Source organism: Phalangium opilio, unplaced genomic scaffold (genome assembly GCF_054372755.1).
Source record: "Phalangium opilio isolate 3A_F unplaced genomic scaffold, DU_Popi_V2 ptg000505l_1, whole genome shotgun sequence".
In the NCBI taxonomy this organism is placed as follows: Eukaryota; Metazoa; Arthropoda; class Arachnida; order Opiliones; family Phalangiidae; genus Phalangium; species Phalangium opilio.
Window position 1 is genome coordinate 2,280,653 of NW_028324239.1, and position 9,080 is coordinate 2,289,732.

At 47.3% G+C, this 9,080-nt stretch overlaps 1 non-coding gene across 1 annotated transcript; it reads right to left on the reverse strand.

The window, feature by feature from the left end:
* Positions 1 to 2,158: 2,158 nt before the first annotated feature.
* Positions 2,159 to 2,231, reverse strand: TRNAK-UUU (transfer RNA lysine (anticodon UUU)). The gene has a single exon. It is a non-coding gene; the product is annotated as a tRNA-Lys (tRNA).
* Between the last annotated feature and the right edge of the window lie 6,849 nt (positions 2,232 to 9,080).

The window sequence follows — 9,080 nt, forward strand, 5'->3', positions numbered from 1 at the left end:
ACGCGCTAACCATGGAGCCAAAGAAGCTCAGAAATGAAATAGTCTTCAGCTATTGTGGAAAAACTCTGACTTTTTACGTTTCATTTGAGATCCCATAACACCGCTCCCGTGTGGGCTCGAACCACCAACCTATTGGTTAACAGCCGAACGCGATAACCATTGAGCCACGGGAGCTCAGAAATTAAATGGTTGTCACGTTATGTGGAAAAGTTTTGACTTTTTACGCTACTTCTGAGACTCCACAACACCTCTTCCGGGTGGGCTCGAACCACCAACCTTTCGGTTAACAGCCGAACGCGCTAACCATTGAGCCACGGAATCTCAGAAATTAAATGGTTGTCAGGTATTGTGGAAAAACTTTGGGTTTTTACGTTTCATTTGAGATCCCATAACACCGCTCCCGTGTGGGCTCGAACCACCAACCTATTGGTTAACAGCCGAACGCGATAACCATTGAGCCACGGGAGCTCAGAAATTAAATGGTTGTCACGTATTGTGGAAAATGTTTGGCTTTTTACGTTACATTTGAGACTTCACAACACCGCTCCCGGGTGGGCTCGAACCACCAACCTTTCGGTTAACAGCCGAACGCGCTAACCATTGTGTTACGGAAGCCCAAAAAATAAATGGTCGTCAGGTATTGTGGAAAAGCTTTGGCTTTTTACGTTACATTTGAGACTTCACAACACCGCTCCCGGGTGGGCTTGAAATACCAACCTTTCGGTTAACAGCCGAACGCGCTAACCATTGAGCCACGGAATCTCAGAAATTAAATGGTTGTCAGGTATTGTGGAAAAACTTTGGCTTTTTACGTTACATTTGAGATCCCACAACACCGCTCCCGGGTGGGCTCGAACCACCAACCTATTGGTTAACAGCCGAACGCGATAACCATTGAGCCACGGGAGCTCAGATATTAAATGGTTGTCACGTATTGTGGAAAAGTTTTGACTTTTTACGTTACATCTGAGACTCCACAACACCTCTCCCGGGTGGGCTCGAACCACCAACCTTTCGGTTAACAGCCGAACGCGCTAACCATTGCGCTACGGAAGCCCAAAAAAAAAATGGTCAACAGGTATTGTGGAAAAACTCTGACTTTTTACGTTACATTTGAGATCCCATAACACCGCTCCCGGGTGGGCTTGAACCACCAACCTTTCGGTTAACAGCCGAACGCGCTAACCATTGAGCCACGGAATCTCTGAAATTAAATGGTTGTCAGGTATTGTGGAAAAACTTTCGCTTTTTACGTTACATTTGAGATCCCACAACACCGCTCCCGTGTGGGCTCGAACCACCAACCTTTCGGTTAACAGCCGAACGCGCTAACCATTGCGCCACGGAAGCCCAAAAAAAAATGTTCGTCAGGTATTGTGGAAAAACTTTGCCTTTTTACGTTACATTTGAGACTTCACAACACCGCTCCCGGGTGGGCTCGAACCACCAACCTATTGGTTAACAGCCGAACGCGCTAACCATTGAGCCAAGGAAGCTCAGAAATTGAAAGGTTGTCAGGTATTGTGGAAAAGTTATGACTTTTCACGCTACATCTGAGACCCCACAACACCTCTCCCGGGTGGGCTCCAACCACCAACCTTTCAGTTAACAGCCGAACGCGCTAACCATTGCGCCACGGAAGCCCAAAAATTAAATGTTCGTCAGGTATTGTGGAAAAACTTTGCCTTTTTACGTTACATTTGAGACTTCACAACACCGCTCCCGGGTGGGCTCGAACCACCAACCTATTGGTTAACAGCCGAACGCGCTAACCATTGAGCCACGGAAGCTCAGAAATTGAATGGTTGTCAGCTATTGTGGAAAAGTTATGACTTTTCACGCTACATCTGAGACCCCACAACACCTCTCCCGGGTGGGCTCGAACCACCAACATTTTGGTTAACAGCCGAACGCGCTAACCATTGTGCCACGGAAGCCCAAAAATTAAATGGTCGTCAGGTATTGTGGAAAAACTCAGACTTTTTACGTTACATTTGAGATCCCAAAACACCTCTCCCGGGTGGGATCGAACCACCAACCTTTCGGTTAACAGCTGAACGCGCTAAAAAATGCGCCACGGAAGCCCAAAAATTAAATGTTCGTCAGGTATTGTGGAAAAACTCTGACTTTTTACGTTAATTTTAAGAACCCATAACACCGCTTCCGGGTGGGCTCGAACCACCAACCTTTCGGTTAAAAGCTGAACGCGCTAACCATTGCGCCACGGAAGCCCAAAAATTAAGTGTTCGTCAGGTATTGTGGAAAAACTCTGACTTTTTACGTTACATTTGAGATCCCATAACACCGCTCCCGGCTGGGCTCGAACCACCAACCTTTCGGTTAACAGCCGAACGCGCTAACCATTGCGCCACGGCAGCCCAAAAATTAAATGTTCGTCAGGTATTGTGGAAAAACTCTGACTTTTTACGTTACATTTGAGATCCCATAACACCGCTCCCGGCTGGGCTCGAACCACCAACCTTTCGGTTAACAGCCGAACGCGCTAACCATTGCGCCACGGAAGCCCAAAAAAAATGTTCGTCAGGTATTGTGGAAAAACTTTGCCTTTTTACGTTACATTTGAGACTTCACAACACCGCTCCCGGGTGGGCTCGAACCACCAACCTATTGGTTAACAGCCGAACGCGCTAACCCTTGACCCACGGAAGCTCAGAAATTGAAAGGTTGTCAGGTATTGTGGAAAAGTTATGACTTTTCACGCTACATCTGAGACCCCACAACACCTCTCCCGGGTGGGCTCGAACCACCAACCTTTCGGTTAACAGCCGAAGGGCTAACCATTGCGCAACGGAAGCCCAAAAAATAAATGGTCGTCAGGTATTGAGGAAAAGCTTTGGATTTTTACGTTACATTTGAGACTTCACAACACCGCTCCCGGGTGGGCTTGAACCACCAACCTTTCGGTTAACAGCCGAACGCGCTAACCATTGAGCCACGGAATCTCAGAAATTAATTGGTTGTCAGGTATTGTGGAAAAACTTTGGCTTTTTACCTTACATTTGAGATCCCACAACACCGCTCCCGGGTGGGCTCGAACCACCAACCTATTGGTTAACAGCCGAACGCGATAACCATTGAGCCACGGGAGCTCAGAAATTACATATTTGTCACGTATTGTGGAAACGTTTTGACTTATTACGCTACATCTGAGACTCCACAACACCTCTCTCGCGTGGGCTCGAACCACCAACCTATTGATTAACATCCGAACGCGCTAACCATGGAGCCAAAGAAGCTCAGAAATGAAATGGTCTTCAGCTATTGTGGAAAAACTCTGACTATTTACCTTACATTTGAGATCCCATAACACCGCTCCCGGGTGGGCTCGAACCACCAACATTTTGGTTAACAGCCGAACGCGCTAACCATTGCGCCACGGAAGCCCAAAAATTAAATGGTCGTCAGGTATTGTGGAAAACTCTGACTTTTTACGTTACATTTCAGACCCCATAACACCGCTCCCGGGTGGGCTCGAACCACCAACCTTTCGGTTAACAGCCGAACGCGCTAACCATTGCGCCACGGAAGCCCAAAAAATAATGTTCGTCAGGTATTGTGGAAAAACTTTGCCTTTTTACGTTACATTCGAGACTTCACAACACCGCTCCCGGGTGGGCTCGAACCACCAACTTTTCGGTTAACAGCTGAACGCGCTGCGCGCTAACCATTGCGCCACGGAAGCCCAAAAATTAAATGTTCGTCAGGTATTGTGGAAAAACTCTGACTTTTTACGTTACATTTGAGATCCCATAACACCGCTTTCGGGTGTGCTCGAACCACCAACCTATTGGTTAACAGCCTAACGCGCTAACCATTGAGCCGCGGAAGCTCAGAAACTGAATGGTTGTCAGGTATTGTGGAAAAGTTATGACTTTTCACGCTACCGGGAGCCCACCCGGGAGCGGTGTTGTGAAGTCTCAAATGTAACGTAAAAAGGCAAAGTTTTTCCACAATACCTGACGAACATTTTTTTTGGGCTTCCGTGGCGCAATGGTTAGCGCGTTCGGCTGTTAACCGAAAGGTTGGTGGTTCGAGCCCAGCCGGGAGCGGTGTTATGGGATCTCAAATGTAACGTGAAAAGGCAAAGTTTTTCCACAATACCTGACGAACATTTTTTTTGGGCTTCCGTGGCGCAATGGTTAGCGCGTTCGGCTGTTAACCGAAAGGTTGGTGGTTCGAGCCCAGCCGGGAGCGGTGTTATGGGATCTCAAATGTAACGTAAAAAGTCAGAGTTTTTCCACAATACCTGACGAACATTTAATTTTTGGGCTTCCGTGGCGCAATGGTTAGCGCGTTCGGCTGTTAACCGAAAGGTTGGTGGTTCGAGCCCAGCCGGGAGCGGTGTTATGGGATCTCAAATGTAACGTAAAAAGTCAGAGTTTTTCCACAATACCTGACGAACATTTAATTTTTGGGCTTCCGTGGCACAATGGTTAGCGCGATCGGCTGTTAACCGAAAGGTTGGTGGTTCGAGCCCACCCGGGAGAGGTGTTGTGGGGTCTCAAATGTAACGTAAAAAGTCAGAGTTTTTCCACAATACCTGACGAACACTTAATTTTTGGGCTTCCGTTGCGCAATGGTTAGCGCGTTCAGCTTTTAACCGAAAGGTTGGTGGTTCGAGCCCACCCGGAAGCGGTGTTATGGGTTTTTAAATTTAACGTAAAAAGTCAGAGTTTTTCCACAATACCTGACGAACATTTAATTTTTGGGCTTCCGTGGCGCATTTTTTAGCGCGTTCAGCTGTTAACCGAAAGGTTGGTGGTTCGATCCCACCCGGGAGAGGTGTTTTGGGATCTCAAATGTAACGTAAAAAGTCATAGTTTTTCCACAATACCTGACGAACATTTAATTTTTGGGCTTCCGTGGCGCATTTTTTAGCGCGTTCAGCTGTTAACCGAAAGGTTGGTGGTTCGATCCCACCCGGGAGAGGTGTTGTGGGGTCTCAAATGTAACGTAAAAAGTCATAGTTTTTCCACAATACCTGACGAACACTTAATTTTTGGGCTTTCGTTGCGCAATGGTTACGCGTTCAGCTTTTAACCGAAAGGTTGGTGGTTCGAGCCCACCCGGAAGCGGTGTTATGGGTTCTTAAATTTAACGTAAAAATTCAGAGTTTTTCCACAATACCTGACGAACACTTAATTTTTGGGCTTCCGTTGCGCAATGGTTAGCGCGTTCAGCTTTTAACCGAAAGGTTGGTGGTTCGAGCCCACCCGGAAGCGGTGTTATGGGTTCTTAAATTTAACGTAAAAAGTCAGAGTTTTCCCACAATACCTGACGAACATTTAATTTTTGGGCTTCCGTGGCGCATTTTTTAGCGCGTTCAGCTGTTAACCGAAAGGTTGGTGGTTCGATCCCACCCAGGAGAGGTGTTTTGGGATCTCAAATGTAACGTAAAAAGTCATAGTTTTTCCACAATACCTGACGAACATTTAATTTTTGGGCTTCCGTGGCGCATTTTTTAGCGCGTTCAGCTGTTAACCGAAAGGTTGTTGGTTCGAGCCCACCCAGGAGAGGTGTTGTGGGGTCTCAGATGTAGCGTGAAAAGTCATAACTTTTCCACAATACCTGACAACCATTCAATTTCTGAGCTTCCGTGGCTCAATGGTTAGCGCGTTCGGCTGTTAACCAATAGGTTGGTGGTTCGAGCCCACCCGGGAGCGGTGTTGTGAAGTCTCAAATGTAACGTAAAAAGGCAAAGTTTTTCCACAATACCTGACGAACATTTAATTTTTGGGCTTCCGTGACGCAATGGTTAGCGCGTTCGGCTGTTAACCGAAAGGTTGGTGGTTGGAGCCCACCCGGGAGAGGTGTTGTGGGGTCTCAGATGTAGCGTGAAAAGTCATAACTTTTCCACAATACCTGACAACCATTCAATTTCTGAGCTTCCGTGGCTCAATGGTTAGCGCGTTCGGCTGTTAACCAATAGGTTGGTGGTTCGAGCCCACCCGGGAGCGGTGTTGTGAAGTCTCAAATTTAACGTAATAAGGCAAAGTTTTTCCACAATACCTGACGAACATTTAATTTTTGGGCTTCCGTGGCGCAATGGTTAGCGCGTTCGGCTGTTAACCGAAAGGTTGGTGGTTGGAGCCCACCCGGGAGAGGTGTTATGGGGTCTCAGATGTAGCGTGAAAAGTCATAACTTTTCCACAATACCTGACAACCATTCAATTTCTGAGCTTCCGTGGCTCAATGGTTAGCGCGTTCGGCTGTTAACCAATAGGTTGGTGGTTCGAGCCCACCCGGGAGCGGTGTTGTGAAGTCTCAAATGTAACGTAAAAAGGCAAAGTTTTTCCACAATACCTGACGAACATTTTTTTTGGGCTTCCGTGGCGCAATGGTTAGCGCGTTCGGCTGTTAACCGAAAGGTTGGTGGTTCGAGCCCAGCCGGGAGCGGTGTTATGGGATCTCAAATGTAACGTAAAAAGTCAGAGTTTTTCCACAATACCTGACGAACATTTAATTTTTGGGCTTCCGTGGCACAATGGTTAGCGCGTTCGGCTGTTAACCGAAAGGTTGGTGGTTCGAGCCCACCCGGGAGAGGTGTTGTGGGGTCTCAAATGTAACGTAAAAAGTCAGAGTTTTTCCACAATACCTGACGAACACTTAATTTTTGGGCTTCCGTTGCGCAATGGTTAGCGCGTTCAGCTTTTATCCGAAAGGTTGGTGGTTCGAGCCCACCCGGAAGCGGTGTTATGGGTTCTTAAATTTAACGTAAAAAGTCAGAGTTTTTCCACAATACCTGACGAACATTTAATTTTTGGGCTTCCGTGGCGCATTTTTTAGCGCGTTCAGCTGTTAACCGAAAGGTTGGTGGTTCGATCCCACCCGGGAGAGGTGTTTTGGGATCTCAAATGTAACGTAAAAAGTCATAGTTTTTCCACAATACCTGACGAACATTTAATTTTTGGGCTTCCGTGGCGCATTTTTTAGCGCGTTCAGCTGTTAACCGAAAGGTTGTTGGTTCGAGCCCACCCAGGAGAGGTGTTGTGGGGTCTCAGATGTAGCGTGAAAAGTCATAACTTTTCCACAATACCTGACAACCATTCAATTTCTGAGCTTCCGTGGCTCAATGGTTAGCGCGTTCGGCTGTTAACCAATAGGCTGGTGGTTCGAGCCCACCCGGGAGCGGTGTTGTGGAGTCTCAAATGTAACGTAAAAAGGCAAAGTTTTTCCACAATACCTGACGAACATTTAATTTTTGGGCTTCCGTGGCGCAAAGGTTAGCGCGTTCGGCTGTTAACCGAAAGGTTGGTGGTTGGAGCCCACCCGGGAGAGGTGTTGTGGGGTCTCAGATGTAGCGTGAAAAGTCATAACTTTTCCACAATACCTGACAACCATTCAATTTCTGAGCTTCCGTGGCTCAATGGTTAGCGCGTTCGGCTGTTAACCAATAGGTTGGTGGTTCGAGCCCACCCGGGAGCGGTGTTGTGAAGTCTCAAATGTAACGTAAAAAGGCAAAGTTTTTCCACAATACCTGACGAACTTTTAATTTTTGGGCTTCCGTGGCGCAATGGTTAGCGCGTTCGGCTGTTAACCGAAAGGTTGGTGGTTGGAGCCCACCCGGGAGAGGTGTTGTGGGGTCTCAGATGTAGCGTGAAAAGTCATAACTTTTCCACAATACCTGACAACCTTTCAATTTCTGAGCTTCCGTGGCTCAATGGTTAGCGCGTTCGGCTGTTAACCAATAGGTTGGTGGTTCGAGCCCACCCGGGAGCGGTGTTGTGAAGTCTCAAATGTTACGTAAAAAGGCAAAGTTTTTCCACAATACCTGACGAACATTTTTTTTGGGCTTCCGTGGCGCAATGGTTTGCGCGTTCGGCTGTTAACCGAAAGGTTGGTGGTTCGAGCCCAGCCGGGAGCGGTGTTATGGGATCTCAAATGTAACGTAAAAAGTCAGAGTTTTTCCACAATACCTGACGAACATTTAATTTTTGGGCTTCCGTGGCACAATGGTTAGCGCGTTCGGCTGTTAACCGAAAGGTTGGTGGTTCGAGCCCACCCGGGAGAGGTGTTGTGGGGTCTCTAATGTAACGTAAAAAGTCAGAGTTTTTCCACAATACCTGACGAACACTTAATTTTTGGGCTTCCGTTGCGCAATGGTTAGCGCGTTCAGCTTTTATCCGAAAGGTTGGTGGTTCGAGCCCACCCGGAAGCGGTGTTATGGGTTCTTAAATTTAACGTAAAAAGTCAGAGTTTTTCCACAATACCTGACGAACATTTAATTTTTGGGCTTCCGTGGCGCATTTTTTAGCGCGTTCAGCTGTTAACCGAAAGGTTGGTGGTTCGATCCCACCCGGGAGAGGTGTTTTGGGATCTCAAATGTAACGTAAAAAGTCATAGTTTTTCCACAATACCTGACGAACATTTAATTTTTGGGCTTCCGTGGCGCATTTTTTAGCGCGTTCAGCTGTTAACCGAAAGGTTGTTGGTTCGAGCCCACCCAGGAGAGGTGTTGTGGGGTCTCAGATGTAGCGTGAAAAGTCATAACTTTTCCACAATACCTGACAACCATTCAATTTCTGAGCTTCCGTGGCTCAATGGTTAGCGCGTTCGGCTGTTAACTAATAGGTTGGTGGTTCGAGCCCACCAAGGAGCGGTGTTGTGAAGTCTCAAATGTAACGTGAAAAGGCAAAGTTTTTCCACAATACCTGACGAACAATTAATTTTTGGGCTTCCGTGGCGCAATGGTTAGCGCGTTCGGCTGTTAACCGAAAGGTTGGTGGTTGGAGCCCACCCGGGAGAGGTTTTGTGGGGTCTCAGATGTAGCGTGAAAAGTCATAACTTTTCTACAATACCTGACAACCTTTTAATTTCTGAGCTTCCGTGGCTCAATGGTTAGCACGTTCGGCTGTTAACCGAAAGGTTGGTGGTTTAAGCCCACCCGGGAGCGGTGTTATGGGATCTCAAATGTAACGTAAAAAGCCAAAGCTTTTCCACAATACCTGACGACCATTTATTTTTTGGGCTTCCGTAACGCAATGGTTAGCGCGTTCGGCTGTTAACCGAAAGGTTGGTGGTTCGAGCCCACCCGGGAGCGGTGTTGTGAAGTCTCAAAT